The 20000-nt window shown below is 33.2% G+C and overlaps 3 non-coding genes across 3 annotated transcripts; all 3 read left to right on the forward strand.

The window, feature by feature from the left end:
- Positions 1-10538: 10538 nt before the first annotated feature.
- Positions 10539-10698, forward strand: LOC148783906 (U1 spliceosomal RNA). Its single transcript, XR_016047703.1, has one exon. It is a non-coding gene; the product is annotated as a U1 spliceosomal RNA (small nuclear RNA).
- Positions 10699-17691: 6993 nt separating this feature from the next.
- Positions 17692-17775, forward strand: LOC148783907 (small nucleolar RNA snoR31). The gene has a single exon (XR_016047590.1). It is a non-coding gene; the product is annotated as a small nucleolar RNA snoR31 (small nucleolar RNA).
- Positions 17776-17918: 143 nt separating this feature from the next.
- LOC148783908 (small nucleolar RNA snoR31/Z110/Z27) lies at positions 17919-18015 on the forward strand. The gene has a single exon (XR_016047568.1). It is a non-coding gene; the product is annotated as a small nucleolar RNA snoR31/Z110/Z27 (small nucleolar RNA).
- The last annotated feature ends 1985 nt before the right edge of the window (positions 18016-20000 follow it).

Consider the following 20000-nt stretch of genomic DNA (forward strand, 5'->3'; position numbering starts at 1 on the left):
TGGGTATCGGTCCAAGTCTAAAAACCTAGACCCATGTCGGATCCGGGTCGGTTCTAGGTCTCGGTCGACTCGATCCGAACATATTTATATACATATATACACATATATATATATATTTATACATACATTACTTTTACACCCTCGATCAAATGCCCCATGTGGGAGATTTTTTTCGATCTGAAATTTTGGTTTATACCTTAGAAACGCTAGATGATTCTTCTTAAAAAAAAAAAATTTTGAAATTTGAGTTTTGTAACATTTAGATCCCACCCTCTAAAAATTGGAGGGCATCTATTTGAAAGAAAGACCTATGTGATCTTTTGCCGGGGAATACATTTTTTCTTTTCTTTTTTCTTCATCCCTTTCTTTTGGCAAAAGATCACTTACATGTGGTCTTTATTATAATAAGATAAATTTCAAAATAAAATCAGTATAACAATAAAACCAAGATCTTAACAACTTGACGTCATTGAAACAACTATGCAATATGTTTGATTGCAAGAAACAAAAGGAAGAGTGTCGGTTACCTCAACCGGGATTATTGCACCCCACACAGAGTCACCACTATCCGATGGCGCGGGATCAACAGTCTAGCTTCAATCTCGAACCGAAAAGTAAATTTCAACCAAGACACACCAATGGAACATGAACCCCTTTGATTACAAACTCAAACCCTACGTGAATTCTCTTAGCAACCTAGTTTGAGGGAGATGAATTCTCTTTTTGCTAAACCCTAAAACCCTTAGCTATAAATCCATAGTTGAGAGATAGGAGAGAGAATAACTCTATAACCTAGACCCTTGAGTTCTTTCACAATGTGGGAGAAAGAGATCAAACATGAGAGAGAGAAACTTTCTTAAGAGAGATAAATAGAAAGATAAGATGTAGAGATTTTGGGTGGAGACAATCCATTTTTATAGGCTTTGAATAAGATTAGGGTTTCTTAGGGTTTTCTTTGGCTTGCCTCTTGTTGTGAGATTGAACAGAAACCGTCGATCAAAGGTGACTTGTGGGGTGAGAGATCTGAGTCATCCATTCTATAGATGGGTCATCAACATTATGGAAGGTGCATGAACCATTATCCCCCTTTCCTAAACCATTTTATCATCAATGGAAATTAAATAAATTAAATCTAATCAAAATATTATACATACCATAAAATAGCACAAGTCTACTCAATCTTTCCACCAAATCTTTCAAAGATATATCAAGTTCATATTTAGTCAATATCTTCCAACCATATGACCACATGGCATATCACCAAAAAAATAAGAAAGAGAATAAGGGTAGGGCGTGCCACCCAAGGGAGGCACTCATGGGCCCCACCTTCTAAAAATATGGCTGGCCTATGTGTTCAATGGGCCCACATGATATTTTATATATTTAAAATTAATAAAAGGATTTTAGAATATTATTTGAATATTTAAACAATTGTAAAATCAATATCTTTAATTTTATAAATCCAAAAATTATAAATAAAATATCCAGGGGTTCATAAAAATTCAAATAATAATTTTAAAATAATTTCCATCATAAAACAAATATAATTAAATTAATTTGATGGGGAAAAGATCCATATAGTTTAGGAATCAACAATCAGGGAGCACTCCACCTTCAATTGTAGACTACATACCACACTTGTTTTATCAGACCGGGCAAGTGTTTTCCATGACCCACAGTCCAAGCAGAGGCTCATTAACGGGTCACCAAAGTCCGGCCGATGAGCCAAGGGATCGCAATCCCAGTCTGTGGATTTCAGGTACTCCCCTAGAGACAAGTCAATGTCACCAAGACCTTATGTGACCACAACTCTATGGTGCATAGAGGTATCCCTCGCAAATGCATGTGTCACCCTAAAAGGTGGATTTCTGGCTTTTTCGAACGATCTATCGATATGCATGCCGTGTGATGGTACATGGAAGATGTTTTGGCCCCTGTCAATATGATAGTCATATCTTTGAATTTTAATTTTTTTGCTATAAATCCAAATCACGAATTTTATTTTGAATTTTAATTTTTTTCTATAAATTCAAATCACTTGAAATTTGAAGTGCCTACTTTTAAAATTTTTTGTTATGTTCTAGACCTAGACCTGAACCATACCATGTCTGGTCTAGTCTAGGTCCAATTTTGGACCTGACGGATTTCAGTTTGGGTCCAAAATCCTAGGCCTGAGTTGGGTCCGGATCAAGTCGAGGTATTTTGTTTTGCCAAAAAGTTATGTGGGAACATATCCTACATTCACTCCCTTAGATAATATCCTATCTATGAAGTTCCTAACACCCTGAAACTTCAGGGGTATAACCTGCGCAACCTACTGACCAATCTCCAAAAGTACATGAAGATAAAAATTACATGTCCTCAATATGTACATGAAAAGAATAATATGATGAGATTTAGCAATTGGCTTTAATTTTTGAATGGTTTGATCTATATATCTAAGAACTCAATTTTTATTTTTATTTTTAAAAAAATCTTTGAAAATGGGTCACAAAAAATTTTATTGAAAAAATCTTCCATCGATTGGGAGATATAGGTAAATGGAAAATGTGAATATTTGCTTTTGAGTAGGTTGCATCGCAATGTATGCTTTTGGCCTTACGAAATACGAGCATGGCCATCTCCAATTTGATCGGTCCCAAGGAGAAAATGATGATGGCTGATCATCCAGTGAAGACTTTCTATTTCATGTTGGCAGGCGCACCTCAGGTAATTATCTTTTATACGTACAGATTACGTAAATACATTCTTCTTTTTTTTCTCCTTTTTTTCTCTCTTTTTTTTTTGACGAATACGAGATTTTATTGATGAGATCAAAATTACATCAAGAAATTAGAAACAATCATATTTTCCATTAGAGCTCCCACATAACTAATCCATCTGCCACCTCATGGGCTTCTCTGTAACATGAAGAAAAGATAAAAACTATAGTGAAGAATAGTCCAAGATCTACATCCATAATGATCTTAAAGGTCAAGGTGGAGTATACACCTTATTGTACTAATTAATCACATTAAGCGAGTCTCCTTCAAAGATAGAAGAGCCACCAATTTGACGTTCCCTTAAAATTTAAGCCCTTGTAGCGCAAGGGTTAGTTCCGCATGATTTGCATTATAGTACCACATGGCCCCGCATACTTAAAAATAACATTCCCCATGCTATCCTGGCATACACCAGCCACACCTGCCAAACCTGGATTCTCCAATGATGAAACATCAAAATCCAGTTTGTGACATCCAAATATAGGAGACTGCCATTTACATTCCGGTTTGATCTTAACAACCTTAAGAGTCATTAAGTTAGCTATATTTAACTCAATATCCACCTTAGAGACTCCTCTCCCTTCTTCAGTGATGCTAAACCAACTCCAAACATCCGATAAGATTCTTCATTTACCTTCTTGTAGCTCCAACGAAATTCCTTCAAAAGTTCTACGATTTCTCTCCAACCATAGTTACAAAAAGATAGCAGTGCGAAAAATATCCCAAATCATGCAACCGACCATAGATAGCTCTGTTAGTTTTAGACTATCCACAATCTCCATATGTGAATTTGGACAAATCAAAGGGATACCAATCTTGCGCAATGCTCAACTCCAAATGCTCGAGGAAAAAGGGCAATGGAGGAATGAGTGCTCCCCATTCTCCTCATCATTCTTACAAAATAAAAATGTACATTTACCAAAATTTTACCCCTTTTCCTGAGATTGTTTAAAGTGAGCCTAAAACCATCATGGAATAAAATGTAGTAGGCAGATTCACTGAAAAATATCCATCTGTCTCCAACTCCCACAGAAATTCATCATCAACTGAATTAAAAACATGGACGAAATTCAAAGTTAAAAGCAGCTCTGTGAACTAATCAATTGCAGAATGGGTTACTCTGTTCTAAGAGCACATAACATACCTAAAGATAGAGCTACCTGACCTTTCAAAAACTTCATTCACCTTCACTATAGGATGAGCAGAGCTCCGAAATATTCAGGAAAATAGATTTCAAAAGTAACATTACCTACCCACCCATTTGTGATGCCAACATAACACCTTATCTCCTTCCCAACGTCCCATCTAGAATGCCTTTCCACAAAAGAACGAGTGGATAATATACCTTTCCAAAGTTGAGATTTCTCGTACCCATTCCTACCGCTGGCTACGAGGTTAATTGTAGATTCCAAACCATATTTGGCTATTAGAAATTCATGCCAAAACTGATTTTCATTTACCATAGATATCCACCACCACTTAGCCATCAAAGCTTGATAAACAAGCTTCAACTTCCTAATCGCCAAGCCACCTCTCTTAGGAAAGCATACCCTCTCTCAACTAACCAAGTTCAATTTCCTAACCTTGTTGTCTGAGCCCCACAAAAAATTCCTCATACGCTGCTCTATTATGCATAAACATCAAGTATAAAAGAAGATTGGATAAGAGTGATACACCCAACAATAAATATTTCACCTTCCATAAATCCAGTTTTACAAGAATTCTCTAGACAATAAGATCCCAAACTTCCTTTGGTAATCTTGAATCTGAAATAAGCATTCCAAGATACTTAATTGGAAAACACTCTTCCTTACAACCTAAAAGAATTGCCAAATGATTAACTAAAAACTCACTACAACCAACTCCAATAATCGAAGTCCCAAAATTAACTTTTAATCCTACAACTAATTCACAACATCTGAGAAACCTTCTGATCTTCACAATTTGATCCACTTTGACTAAGCAGCCACCATATAACCTTTGATGCGACACTTCTAGACATTATAACTAACATAACAAAAAATGTTTGATCCAAAAAAAGAAAAATGTATCACAAAAGGTTTGGAGTATAGAAATTAGGATAGCTGCTTGCCTCTTATTGGGGGGTTTTGTGAATGATTAGCGATCAGTTTCTGAGAATATATTACATGATACAAATAAAGATACAGTTTCTATAAGGCCTAGGCTTTATGAAATAAAGTAAAGCTTCATATCGAATCCTTGTCCGAAAAGCACTTTCGGGCATAAAAAATCTCCATGATGGCTCTAAAATAAATTTTCAACACCAATAATGAAATTTGAAGCTTAAAAAAAGGTTAAGATCTTGTACATATGTGAACACTTATTTTTAAGGTGAAATAGATGGTCTGGATATTAATATATACACTATTTTTAGGGTTTGAAATCCTGCTTTTTTCTTTACAACCATAATGGTCAGGTCTTAGATGATTGATTTGGAGGATTTTCAATGCCAAAATTGCAATTTTCGGTAAGTTTTGTGGTGAGGGTTTACTTATTTGATAGGGCTACAGCTCCTATCAAAATATTTTCTTAAAAAAGAATAAAAAGTAACATAGTAAAAAGCATGGAAGAGTTTAAAAAATATCAAGACAACAGACCCCATAAAACTATTTGTTTTTTAAAAATTAATTTTGCACATTGTACTTGACTTGTAATTTTCTCGTGTTTTCTAATTATGTACATCAATGAACTTGTGTTTTCAACTTATACAACGATGAACTCATCTTTTCTTGTTTGTTTTTTTTAACATCAACCCAAGCAACGACAAACTCATTCGATTCTTTTGTCTTCTTTTCTACTAATTCACCTAAAAAAGTGCACTTCATGAGAAAATCATGTTTCTTCAACCCTAAACATCAAAATCGTCATTCTTTCCATTTCTTGCTTCATTCTTAATAAAAGTGCTTAAAACTTGTTTCAAACTAAGCATGTTAAGGCCTCTATGAAGGTAAGTGATATCATGCAACAAGTGTATAGTAATATAATGCAACCACATTTCTAGAAAATCATATTTAATATATTTGTATGACTCCAAATTTTGCACACACACTCCTTTCATCCCAATAATCAATACTAAAAAAATAAAGTTCAATTTTGCACCGTAGATATAGTAAAAAATGAGTGCCTTCTAACAATGAATCTCAACCATCTATTTGGTGAATTTCAAGATGTAAACATTTGCAAATTCAAAATCATTTGTTTCTTTTTTGAGATTGTTTATCTAATGATACTAATGCTATCTAAAAATTTTGGAAAGAAAAAAAATCCTTCTAAAGCCTAGATCTAAGCATCTCATTAAAATGGACAGTCTATATTAGTTGGGTTCAAAAAACATCTTTTGGGATGTGTTTTCAATTTTATTATTTTTTTTTTTTTTTTGTGAATGTTCATTAGATTGAAAACAATGTATATTTAAAAACTGAGTTAAACAAATTGGTTTAACATGATTTTTTAAGGTTGTTGCATTACATTACTATACAGCCGTTGCACCAAATCACTGCTCCTCTATGAAAGCCTCAAATCAAGTTATTGATTATTTTTCTCCGCCAGTTTTTTTATACAAAAGTCATAACAGTTTCTTTATTCAAAATGAAAAAATAAAAAATCATTTTTTGTTAATTTTTTTACTATTTTTCTCCGCCAGTTTCTTTCCAAAATATTTTTCAATATTGATCTTGATTGGTGCCTCCAATGGTAGGATTTTGAATTCTTAGCTTTGAAATTTTAATATATGTATTTTTTCATATTTTTGGCTCTTGTTTTTTCTTTTTCTTTTTTTCGTGCTTTTGTTCTCCTTTTTTTTTTTTTCGTATTTTTAATAATACTAACTGAGTCAGCCGAGCTGACTTGCTCAGACACCTTGCCAAAGCAGGACCCAGTTCTAGTCCCTGAGCAAGTATGTAAACATTGATTCTTATGATAACCATCCATCGCTATGGTACCACCCACACAACCAAGTAGCAGCCTGGCAAAAGCCAAATAGTTAGAAATACCTTCCTTGATAGTCTTAGTCTTCAAAAACTCACATAGACAATCAAATTGGTTGGATATTGGGCTGATTTGGATCGGTGATTTTTTATCTGATTCTCTAGGCTAATTTAGAAAATATTAAATGAGAAAGTATGTAATGAGACCATTTACCTTTGATACGAGGTGGTTACAATGGATCTTGACTAATGGATGTGAAATTGGGTAGCTGCATTTATTTAATTGACTAAGCTCAAAGTTCAAAAGAAATTTTCTTGAACCTTGTGACGCATCCAAACTATCAAATTTCCCATCAGATGGTTATAAGTAATGATAGCTATTTAAAAAGTAAAAGAAAGACCTATGTGATATTTTACTGGGGAATACATGTTTTTTTTTTTTTTCACCCCATTCTTTTGGCAAACGATCATTTACAGGTGGTTTTTATTATAATAAGATTTATTTCAAAATAACATCAGAATAACAATAAAACCAAGATCTTAACAACTTGATGTCATTGAAACAACTATGCACTATGCTTGAGAATAAAATATAAGATTGTAAGAAACAAAAAAAGAAAAATGTCGGAGATTACCTCAACCGGGCTTATTACACCCCACACCGAGTCACCACCATCCGATGGTGCGGGATCAACAGTCTAGCTTCAATCTCGAACCGAGAAAGTAAATTTTGGCTAAGCCACACCAATGGAACATGAACCCTTTGATCACAAACTCAAACCCGGTGAATTTTCTTAGGAACCTAGTTTGAGAGATATGGATTCTCTTTTTGCTAAACCCTAAAACCCTTAACCGTAAATCTATATTTGAGAGATAGGAGAGAATAACTCCATAACCTAAACCCTTACATTCTTTCACAATCTGAGAAAGATCAACATGAGATAGTGGTGGGTGCTCTTTTTTGGGATATGAGAGAGAAAGATGAGAATTAGGTACAAGAGATAAGGTGTAAAGATTTTTTGGTAGAGACCATTCCTTTTTATAGGCTTTGAATAAGATTAAGGTTTATTAGGGCTTTCTTTGGCTTGCCTCTTCTTGTGAGATTGAACATAGACCGTCAATCAAGGGTGACTTCTGGGGTGAGAGATATGAGTCATCCATGTCATAGATGGGCATAGACAGTCAATCAAGGGTGATTTGTGGGGTGAGAGATATGAGTCCTCCATTCCATAGATGGGCCATCAACATTATGGAAGGTGCGTGGACCATTATCCCCTTTTTTTAAACCATTTTTCCATCAATATATTTAAATAAAATAAATATCATGCATTCTATAAACTTGCACGTGTCACATATTCCATAAAGATATGTCAAATAATATCAAGCAGATAAATGCTATCAAATATAAATAAGATAAAATCTATATTAATTCAAATTGACCGTATCTCTTTAAAACAAACTTGCTACAAAATAGATAAAGTCATGGTAAATATATCCCTTCCAAGATTTGACCACATGCCACAAATCAAACTAACTTTATCTTAAAAGCAAACAAGAGAATCCAAAGAGGGTGGGGCGTGCCACCCTTTTGTAGCACATGCGGGCCCCTACCCACATGTCACATGGTGGGCCCATGTGCACTATAGGCCCCCATGGAATATTATAAAAAAAATATTATTTTTAAAATTGAATAAAACAATTGAAAATATATATTTGAAATTTTATAACTTTATAAGAACAATAACTGTATTTTTATAAGTCCAAAAATCACAAATAAAATATTGAGAGATTCATAATTCAAATAACAAAACTAAAATAATTTCAATAATAAAATAAACACAATTAAATTAGTATGATGGGAAAAGGATCCATATGGTTTTAGGAATCCAATCTGTAATAACGGGGTGCTCCACCTTCAACTGTGGACTATAGACCACACTAGCTTTATCGAACTGACCCAGTGTTTTTCATAACCCACAATCCAAGCAGGGGCTCATTAACGGGTCACCAAAGTCAGGTCGATGAATCAAGGGTTCGTAATCCCAATCTGTGGATTACAGGTCCTCCCCTAGAGACGAGTCAAGGTCACCACGACCTGATGCGACCACAGCTCTATAGCGCATAGGGGTATCTCTCGTACATGCATACACTTCACCCAAAGGTGAATATCTGGCTTTCTCGAACGATCTATCAATATGCATGCCGTGTGATGGAACATGGATGAGGTTTTGGCCCCTGTTTCAGTATGCCACCATTACACACAAGGGTCACACAGTCCCTCGGTTCATTCATATGGGCATGTTCTTCGATCTCATCAAGGGCTAACCCATAAACCCTCATCGGTTTGTTCTTCATGCCCAGATAACATGAGTTTTTTCCAACCGACTGGCCTAGATCGTTAAGCACGAGGGACCACACTCCCACTGAATTCATGTTCCACTATATCATTTCATTTTACAAGCACTCATAAAGGCCTTTAAAGACCACTTGAGCCCAACAAAAAGGACCCGGTTTCTATACGACAAAGCCCGCATATGTAGAAATGAGGGTCTCTTAATAAATCTATTTTTTAGATGGATTATAAGACTTAATTTTTAAGGACATTTAATCTCTAACATGGAGATCATAAATATGAAAAAATACATAAATTTTAGAAACTAAAAATAATAATTCTAGTAAGAAAACATTTGGACCATTAGTTTCCATTATTTTTAGATGGAACACCTACTTGCATCCATTTATGAGATGGATGCTTTACACTTTCTGGACCACATATGTAGAAATGCGGTCCAGCCCGCATGACACAAATTTTCATTTAAAAATAATAATACTAGAAAGGTTTTGTTGGTTATTTAGAGTCTCTTTTCTAAACAATCAACATGCTATACCGAGGATTTTTGTTTTTCTATTTTCAACCATTGAAATCAAACTATATGTTTCTATTTTGCAGAGTTTGACTATCACAATGGTGAGTTACATGGGGAAGTTGAGAGTGACAGTAGGCGTGGAGAAAGGATTCATAAATCCAGAGGTGCTCACTTCCTGCTCCAGCAAGCCTTCACCGATATATCACAAGCAGCGATTGTGGGAACAAAATCCAAAGATTCTTGATCTTACATGTATTATCTGAGGGTGGTCAAAATATTTAATATCTATTTACGTGGTTTCGAGACAAATGCACAAATATTTATCTACTCCTGACTTAATTCATTGAATCCTAAAAGGTAGATGTGACTATGTTTATAGGTACAAGACACAAACATTTATAAAGCATTCAAGAAAAACATGACATTCAAAAATAAATTAGTGGAATCATCAGAATGAGTTGATCATCACATGGTTAAGGATCGAACACGACAACCAAGCAATAAACAGAAACAAAGAAATATGGAAAATGGAGAGCTAGAAAGATACAAATATGAAAGATTTCAAGTTTTTGTGTGGTATATTACGAACCAGAAATTTGTATTTTAATATATTTTTATATTTATAGAAATGCTCTTAAAAAGTATTGGTGGAACTCTTTTATAATTTTAATATGGCATAAGAATTAAAACAAAAAATATGGCCACGAATCTTCAACAATAATTTTCAATTATATATCATCTTTATTAATAAAAAACTAGCGACCTAAACGACTGTGCAATACATGTTCTATTGCTAGTAATATATCATTTGTTGTAACAAACATATATAAAACAATATGGCATAGTAACACATTACAATAAAATAAGTTACAAGAAAAGATAAATAGTCCCACATCGACAAGGGAAAGAAAGAGGGAAGAGAAGAGGGACTATAAGAGAGAGAGTGGTGCACGAAGAGGAGCATACTTACCTGGACGGGGTCAATCGGTGAACAGGAATCCCGATGGCCTAGGGTTGGTGCCTCCATTGCACTCAGGGGGTTGCTCACCTTAGTATCTCCTCAAGTAGGAGAGTACACGTCATAATTTGTGGTAGGGGGGTACGCGTTCGCGCGGCCCCCATCAAATCTAACCCCAAATATTTACAGGTCGGACTACACGGGATGACCGTAAATTCACTTGTATGAAACAAATGCCGAGTAAGGCCGCCGTAGTCGTGAGATGGCAAGAGAGCATTGGATTCCAAATTTTCAGCTTTGGAAAAATTGTATTTGGAAATGTATCTTTAGAAATATTGTATTTGGAAATGTATTTTTGGACTGTGAATTATCAACTTTGTTCATAGATGCTCAATTTATGCTATTTTTTAAATTTTAAATTTTATAATTAACGATAAAATTTATTTTAAAGCTATGACAAAGATTTAGTATTGAAATGCTATTTTTCAACTCGGTTCACTTTATTTTGATTATTTAGAGCTTCGGCTCTATACAAACTGCACCTTTTTAAATATGACACCTATTTTTAGTATTTACTTTTCATTAATTGTTTTCTTGTTTTCTTTTCCACAATATACTTTTTTTATTTTTTTATTGTTTCCAATGGTATTTCAAAAGGGTGGATTTTTTACTCTATAGAATCGTGTCGGATCATTAGATCAACGACCGGGATCGGTCTAAAGTGGTGATCTAAAAAATTATTACAAACACAAAAAAAAAAATCAGTCTTATAGGGGGGGGATATATATGAAAAAAAAAATTAAATAGTAGGTCATAGGAAGAAACTGGGTTGAGACCTATACCATACTTAAAACTAATTTGGTCTCGAGTGTTTCTCATCTATTGCTCCAAATCAGGAATCGGGGGGTTTTTAAAAAAAGGTCTTGGGGAGAAACTAGGCTAGGACCCATACAATACCAAAACTGATACGGTCTTTGATTGTTTCGAATCTATTAATCCCAACCAAGAATCGGGAGTTTTTAAAACATTGTTGTCTAAGATACACAGGTTTGAACCGAGCTTTCAAGTTTCGAACCAAGCATTCACTGAGAAATAATCGCGACACAAGTTTAAAATTTGGCTTCAAGTTTCAAACCGAACATTTCACTAGAAAAATTAGTGAAAGTGAAGTATGGCCATTTGTCTTTCTTCTAAGACGACCGTTTGAAGTTCTGAACCATCCCATTGTATCACTAATTTAGCATGGAGCCTGAAATAAATTTTTTTGAAAGTTGTGATAAATTTCTATACGTTAGATTTTACATTTAATAACTAAAAAAAAGTTACGACATTCTTGAAAAAAAATGAATGATCTCATAAAATACAATCCTATTTACTTATTTGGGTTTCAAGCCTATAATAGACGTCATTCAAGTATTTTTGACAAATAATAAAAGAGGAATTTTTTAAGTGAGAGGCTCCAAGATTAACAATGACCTTTAGGACAGGGTAGGGATAGACTGCTACAATATGATGTCAAGGGTTTTATCTTTAATGAGGTCATAAATTAATATTCAAAAAAGAAAAAAAAAAGAAAAGAAAAAAAAAGATCCGAGCTGGACATTATGAGTCCAATAGCGTTGTTTCCCTTGCTCACAAAAAAAATAAAATAAATGAATGAAAAGAGTTGCCCAATAAAACCATGGTTGGTTTAATCAACTCCTCAGTGAACTTTTAATGTTGATAGCTTAAACATATAATCGAAGAATTTGAATTATATTACAAAATCATTAAAGGGCTCAAAGTATCATTTACGCTATAGATTTACTTTTTAATTTCATTTCATAAGTGTACCTCCTAAGCAATTTAGTTCAAAACTTTGAAAGTCAACATTTTTCACTGAAACTTTAACAAGCAGGGGCATTTTGATAAGGGTGCGGTTTGTATGGAGCCTAGGCTCTAAACAATCAAATTAGAGCCTACCTTTGAATAGTATCGAGAAATGTTGTTTCAACATTGGAAATCTTTGTGATAGCTTTAGAATATATTTTTTTCTTTATCTATAAAGTTTAAAGCTTTAAACATAGTGTGGATCAACAGATTTATGAAAACTTGAAAATCTTGAAATCGACGGTCAAAAACTACATTACGAAAATACACTATTTTCAAATCTTGAAATCCAATTTTTTTTCATGTTCATGCATCTTGATGCCGAGATGATCAATTTGAAGATATTTGAGCATCAAAACAACCTCTCCTAGTGAAATTTTAGTGAAATTTTTGAGGTAGGCTCCAATTTGATGGTTTAGAGCCTCAGCTCTATATAAACTTTTTCCTTTTGATAATTTGGTCTACTTATGTGGCTCAAGCCAATTATGAGATACAACTAATTATTCAGGGGTTCTGTTGTGCACACGAAAGCTCTAAATTCGATGGGTTGATTTTTGACAAATGAAGTATGAGAAATAAAGTATAAAACACTATCACAAGAACACAAATATTTACATGGTTCACCCAATAGGGTTACATCCACAGGCACGACAAACAAAAATCCATTATACCAATGAAAGTTACATCAAATATTTTGAAACAAATATCGACAAAAATCCCAAGTCGAGCAAACCTTTTTAAACAACTCTACATTCCTTCTCTTTACTTCTAGTAATAACAACAACACCAGATAGAGACGCGAGAGCAACGAGAAACTAACATTCTCTCCTACTAAAAGGTGAACAACCTAAAATCTCTATAGGAACCGTTTCTTTACAAGAAACAAATAAGCCTCTCAATCTTCGGGAGTCCTAAGCAAGCACCATCACAATGTTTCTGTTCAAATCAAGCTTTCTTCTCTATAAGAGGAAATTGCATCTTATGCACATGACGCCCTAGCTTTCTCTCTCTCTAGAGGAACTACCATTCTCATATGGTGACCTAAATAGGGCACACAAATTCTTTGCACTTTCATCTCATATTTATAAGATTCGGAGTTCATATTAAATAGAAAACTTTCGATATATATAAAAAAACCAAGAGATATATCGAAGAGTCCTAATCCTTTCTGGATTTTATTTCCCTTAGGAAATTTATCAATATAAATCTCAATCCCATAAAATATGAGAATATCTCGATCCCACAAATATGGGATTTACTTATGTGGGTGATTTTAGATAACACCAAATCCAAAAATCTCCACCTTGATATCAAAATCATTTACTCACCATGCCAACATCCATTGGATAGCTTTATGGATTTTTCATCTTTTGCCAAATAACTTCCTTCATCATTCTTGCTAAAAATAATATTTGCCATTAAATTTCTTCACCTTAAACTTTGCATTCGAAACCTTTATTGTCTGTGATACCACTTGTTGTGCTCTGATACTACTTGTTGTGTGCGCCGAAGCTCTAAACCCGATGGGTTGATTTTTATCAAATAAAATATGAGAAATAAAATACGAAACACATATAACAAGAACACAAATATTTACGTGGTTCACCCAAGAGGTCTACATCCACGGGCACAACAAACAGAAATCCACTATACCAATTAAAGTTACATCGAACATTTTTTATCAAACCTCGACAAAAATCCCAAGTCGAGCAAAGGCTTTTAAACAACTCTCTATTCATTCTCTTTACTTCTTGCAATATCGACAACACCAGATAGAGACACGAGAGCAATGAGAAACTGATTTTCTCTGTTACTGAAAGGGTAACAACCGAAAATCTCCATGTGAACCGTTTTTTTTATAAGAAACAAACAAGCATCGCAATCTTCGAGAGTCCTAAAGAGGATCCATCACAGTGTTTTTGTCCAAATGAAACTTTCTTCTCTCCAAGAGGAAATTGTATCTTATGCACTGGAGGCTCTAGCTCATTCTCTTTCCAGAGGAACCACCATTCCCATATGGTGACCCAAATAAGGCACACAAATTCTCCGCAATTCATCTCATATATATAAGATTAGGAGCCCATATTAAATAAAAAACTTCAAATAGATATCACATATATCTCAAAAGACCAAGAGATATATAGAAGAGTTCTAATCCTTTTTGGATTTCTATTTTCCTTAGGAAACTTCTCAATATAAATCTCAATCCTATAAAATATGAAAATAACTCAATCCCATAAAATATGGGATTTACTTATGTGGGTGATTTTGGATAACACCAAATCCAATGATCTCCACCTTAATATCAAAATCACTTGCTCACCATGCCAACATCTATTAGATAGCTTCATGGATTTTTCGTCTTTTGTCAAATAAATTTATTTATCATTCTTGCTGAAAAATAGTGTTTGTCATTAAATTTATCCACCTCGAACTTTGCATTCGAAACTTTTATTGCCTTATCAAATACCCTAAACCAGGGCTCTGATACCACTTGTTATGCGCGTGGAGCTCTAAACTCGTTGGGTTGATTTTTGGCAAATAAAGCACAAGAAATAAAGCACAAAACACTTATCACAAGAACACAAATATTTACGTGGTTTACCCAAGAGGGCTACATCCACGGGCACAGCAAACATAAATCCACTAGACCAATGAAAGGAACATCATAGATTTTGGAACAAACCTCGACAAAAATCCCAAATCGAGCAAACCTTTTTAAAAGAAACAAACTAAAAAGGGAACAACGAGAAACACCTTTTTGAGAGACACGAGAGCAACGAGAAACTGACTTTCTCTCTTACTAAAAAGGGAACAACTAAAAATCTCTATGGGAATCGCTACTTTACAAGAAACAAACAAGTCTCTCAATCTTCGAGAGTCTTAAAGAAACTCATTTACTTCTTGCCATATCGACAACACCAGATAGAAACGCGAGAGCAAAGAGAAACTGACTTTCTCTTTTATTAAAAGGGGAACAACCCAATATGGGAACCGCCTCTATACAAAAAACAAACAAGCCTCTCAATCTTTGGGAGTCCTAAAGAGGTTCCATCACAATGTTTCTATTCATATGAAGCTTAGTCCTAAAGAGGTTCCTTCACAATGTTTATATTCAAATGAAGCTTTCTTCTCTCAAAGAGAAAATTGCGTCTTATGCACTGAAGGCTGTAGCTCACTCTATCTTCAGAGGTACTACCATTCCTATATGGTGACCCAATAAAGCGCACAAATTCTCTGCAGTTTTATCTCATATATATATAAGATTAAGATTCTATAGTAAATATGAAACTTCCGATAGATATCACATATATATCAAAAGACCAAGAGATATATCAAAGAGTCCTAATCCTTTTTGGATTTCTATTTCTCTTAAGAAACTTATCAATATAAATCTCAATCCCATAAAATATGTTAATATCTCAATCTCACAAAATATAAGATCTACTTATGTGGGTGATTTTCGCAAGCCCCAAATCCAACAGATACATAATAGTAATGACAATATTCTTAGTTTTGTATTGCTAACCCTGAATAACCAAAGGTATTTTTATAATGGAAAATCTTTTAATATGCGCTGGACTTCTTTTCTACATATATAGTCCAGAAAGTGTAAAGCATCCATATTAAAGATGGATGCAAGTAGGTGTTCCATCTAAAGACAAGGCAAACTAACGGTCCAAATGTTTTCTTATTAGAAATATAATTTTTAGTTTTTCAAATTTATTTATTTTTTCATATTCATGATCTTCATGTTAGCTATTAAATGTCCTTAAAAATTAAGTCTTAAATCCATCTCAATAGATTTATTAAGAGGCCCACATTTCTACATGTGCAGGCTTGGTTGCATAAAAACTGAGTCCTTTTATAATTGAGTCACTTAAATGGCCAAATGACCAAAATGGCCATGATTGTTTTGGCTTCCGAACTCGACCAAGAGTAATTTGAGATTTTAAATTTTTTTTTTTTTGAGGAGTGCCATTTTTTAAGAAAAACTTAAAAAGTAAACAATCCAGTGGCAAATGAGCCCTCTTAATCCATCATTATTTTAAAAGATTAATTGAGCTTTTATATCTATAGAATGATTGTAGAAGATATAAGGATGTTGAGATAGATGAGCGACAAGATAAGAAGGGATAGAATTCGAAATGAATGCATTTGAGAAAATTTAAATGTAGTTCCAATAGGCGATAAAATGAAAAACAGTCATGGGCTAACCATGTGTGGTGCACATTCAATATAACATCTGTTAGGAGGTTCGAGTTAGTTCAAGTGGAAGACTAAAAAAGAATAAAAGATAGACCCAAATTGACATAATTGAAAATATGACCTTCATATAGCAGGATAGCAGACTAGATTAGTGTAGCCGACCTAAATTAATTGGAAAAATCTTTGACGATGATGATGATAATTTGAGCCAACAATTAATATTTTGCCATATTTCACATTTCCTGACAGCCCATTTTCCTAAACTTGAAATTTAAAAATCCTGAGAAAATCCCTTCATTTTTTGATATCCTAAACTTCTAATACGTAACAATGCCTAATTTTGGCCCTAAAACGAAAAACTTTTGGAAAAAAAAAACAGAAAGCAAAAAAGTACCAAAATGTCATTTGGTTAATTCCTTGGTGCCGGGGGCACGGCCAAATCCAATGGATTGTTGCCTGCTGAAATGATAGGGGTACTTCGGAAGATTTTCATTATCCAGTAGGCAAATTTAGTCCACAAAATATTTACTGAACGGCTTAGATTGTATCCCAATTAGGGTTTTGCAACTATAAATACGATGCCGTGCGTCTTGCGAATGAGGGCATACAATACGCAAAATCAGGGTTACAAACTTCTATTCTCAATTTTATGAGATTGAGGTACTGAGCAATTAGAGTTTCTATTTTTCTGATTTTATGTGGATTTTACATTTGTTTTTTCTTTGTTCCCTGTTATGCTTGTGTTTTTATTCCGCCATGTTGATTGATTGAGGTACTGGGCAATTAGGGTTTATATTTTGCTGATTTTATGGGGATTTTACATTTGTTTTTTCTTTGTTCCCTGCTTTTTCATATTGAATGTTTTCGTTTTAATCTACATTTGGGATTGTGAGGAAAGTATAACGAGTTAGTATGATTGATGATTACATCTTGGTTCTCGCTACGTTCTTTCTGAATCCAAATTTCTATGCATTTAATCTTATTTTGTGGGAATTTTCTCTTTTTTCTCTTATATATACAAATATAATTAGTTAGATCTAATGAAACCGATTTACCGCTCTCTCTTTTATATGGCTTTGCAGATAGGGATGAAGAGAATATGCATAATCCAACACTTGATCTGACATTTCAATGTGAAGGATAATTTCTGGTTCTGAGTCTGTAAATTATCAATTTTCATTTCAGTATTAGTTTAGTTTCTTCTATAAATTTGATATTTCAATCAAGGATAATTTCTGGTTCTGAGTCTGTAAATTACCAACTTTCATTTCAGTATTGGTTTAGTTTCTTCTATAAATTTGATATTTCAATCAGATGATGAGACTCAGAAAATCTTAGGACACCTTCCTACACAGTTATAAAATAACTGTGGATGAGAAAGACTTTCTATCTCTGATGATAAGTATAATAATGGGATATTTTTTTCCATGTTTTCTAATCTCTTTTTTTTTTTTTAGATTTAATGTCTCGGAGGGTAAATATTCTGCTCAACATTCCTGCAAAATTTTGTCTTCAAAGGATATTTTTAACGCTTTATGAAACCCAAATATATTCATCAGGAAAATTTGGAGCTCGGAATGTTTTTTTATTTCCTCAATCTTACAAAAAATTGTTTTTGAGAAATAATAAGAATTATTTTGTGCTATACTAGTGTTTCAATTAATTAGAAATTTTAACCCAAACGCCGCCTTGAAACCCAAATCCTCATGTCCATCGATCTGTAATCTCTTCTTTTTGTTTTGGAAAATTTTCTTCCTCTCTTTTGGTATCAAGTTTTTGCTTCCTTTCTTTTGTTATCTAGTTTTTGGGAAAATGTCACTAAAGCGATTACCCCTGTAATTTTAAGGAAAAATTTTATACAAGTGAAATTAAGGCGCGCCTCAAAAATTTTACTGCAAGAGGTTGTTTTGATGCTAAAAAAATCCTCAAATTGATTATCTTGACCGCAAGATGTATGGACCTGATGCAACTGCCCGATCTAGTTTTGGGTGGTTTTGTGATCGTGTATTTAAAAAATAAAATAAAAAATATGTATAAAATCTAAAAAATAAAGAATTTGGTTTGTAATACATTTTTTAATACTTTTTAGATTATTCTAAATATTAGAAATTGTTTTGATCATTAATACTCACTTTTATATTTTTCCATCTTTTTTGAAAAATTTTAAAAATATTATTAGCCACAAATTGATTATTTAAAAATCAGTTTATTTTCCATTAATTTTGAACTTCATTGGAATGCATTTTGTTTGAGTGGGGTGGTTTCTATAAGGTTGCAACTTTAAGGTGCACCTTCAAATTTGATGATAACATATTATTTTGATGTAAATTATTCTTAGGATCATCTCAAAAACTATTTTCATATCTAATTATAAAATTTCACATTATAAAAATGGTTAAAATCAAGAAGATCTATATTCATATGAAAATTTGAAAAATGGATAGTTTAGATAATGTGTTGTAAGTAGCACTATTTATGTGACTCAAAATCCTTTTTTCTTTCGTAACCATACGTTTCGATGCCGAGATGCTCAATTAAAAGGTTTTTCAACATTAAAATAATATTTTTCAATGGATTTTTGAGGTTCATATGTAGTTTTACATTTTAAGTTTGTAATTTTATATAAACTTTTTCTTTTTTTATATGTTTTTTGTATTTTATCTTTTTTTTTATCTTTTTTAGTAGTTTTTTTTTTATCTTTTTTATCTGTTTTTTGTATTTTAGTAGTTTTTTTAATCTGTTTTTTGTATTTTAGTAGTTTTTTTTGCCTGTTTTTATTTTTTTCAATAATTTGTTGACCGCTCGGGACGTGTCCGGTTAGAACGGTTGAATCAGTTGGTCTACGTCATTAGAAAAAAAAAAAAAAAAAAAAGGATTCCAAGTTTTGAAAATTGTGCATTTTGTAATGCATTTTTGGATGTCAATTTTGAAGATTTTCATAGATTTGCTTGAGCTACACTAATTTTTAAGCTTTAAATTTTATATTTAGAGTTGTAAATAAAATTTTAAGGTTATCAATTTGTAGTATTGAAACAACATTTCTTAACTTTATTTGAAGGTGTGTTTTATTTTTTATTGTTTAGAGCCTCGGTGCGTTTTATTTAGATTGTTTAGAGCGTCAGGCTTTATATGAACCGCACCCAATTGTTAATGGTTCAAACATCTCTTATTTTTTCTTTTCCATTTTAATTAGAAACCTAAAAAAAAAAACACTTAAATTATGTTTATTTGACAGCGGTTGAGAAAAAAGTTACGATGATGATGAAATTATGTTTTTGGTCTAGTACTCAGGTTATGAAAGTTGAATAGCTCTGCACTAATCAACTTGGTGCTAACTGATAAGTATAGGAGTTTTGCATCGGCCATCGGATATTTAATAGAAACGGCA

This window comes from Amborella trichopoda, chromosome 1 (genome assembly GCF_054954075.1).
Source record: "Amborella trichopoda isolate Santa Cruz 75 chromosome 1, AtrichopodaSantaCruz75HAP2 v2.0, whole genome shotgun sequence".
NCBI lineage: Eukaryota > Viridiplantae > Streptophyta > Magnoliopsida > Amborellales > Amborellaceae > Amborella > Amborella trichopoda.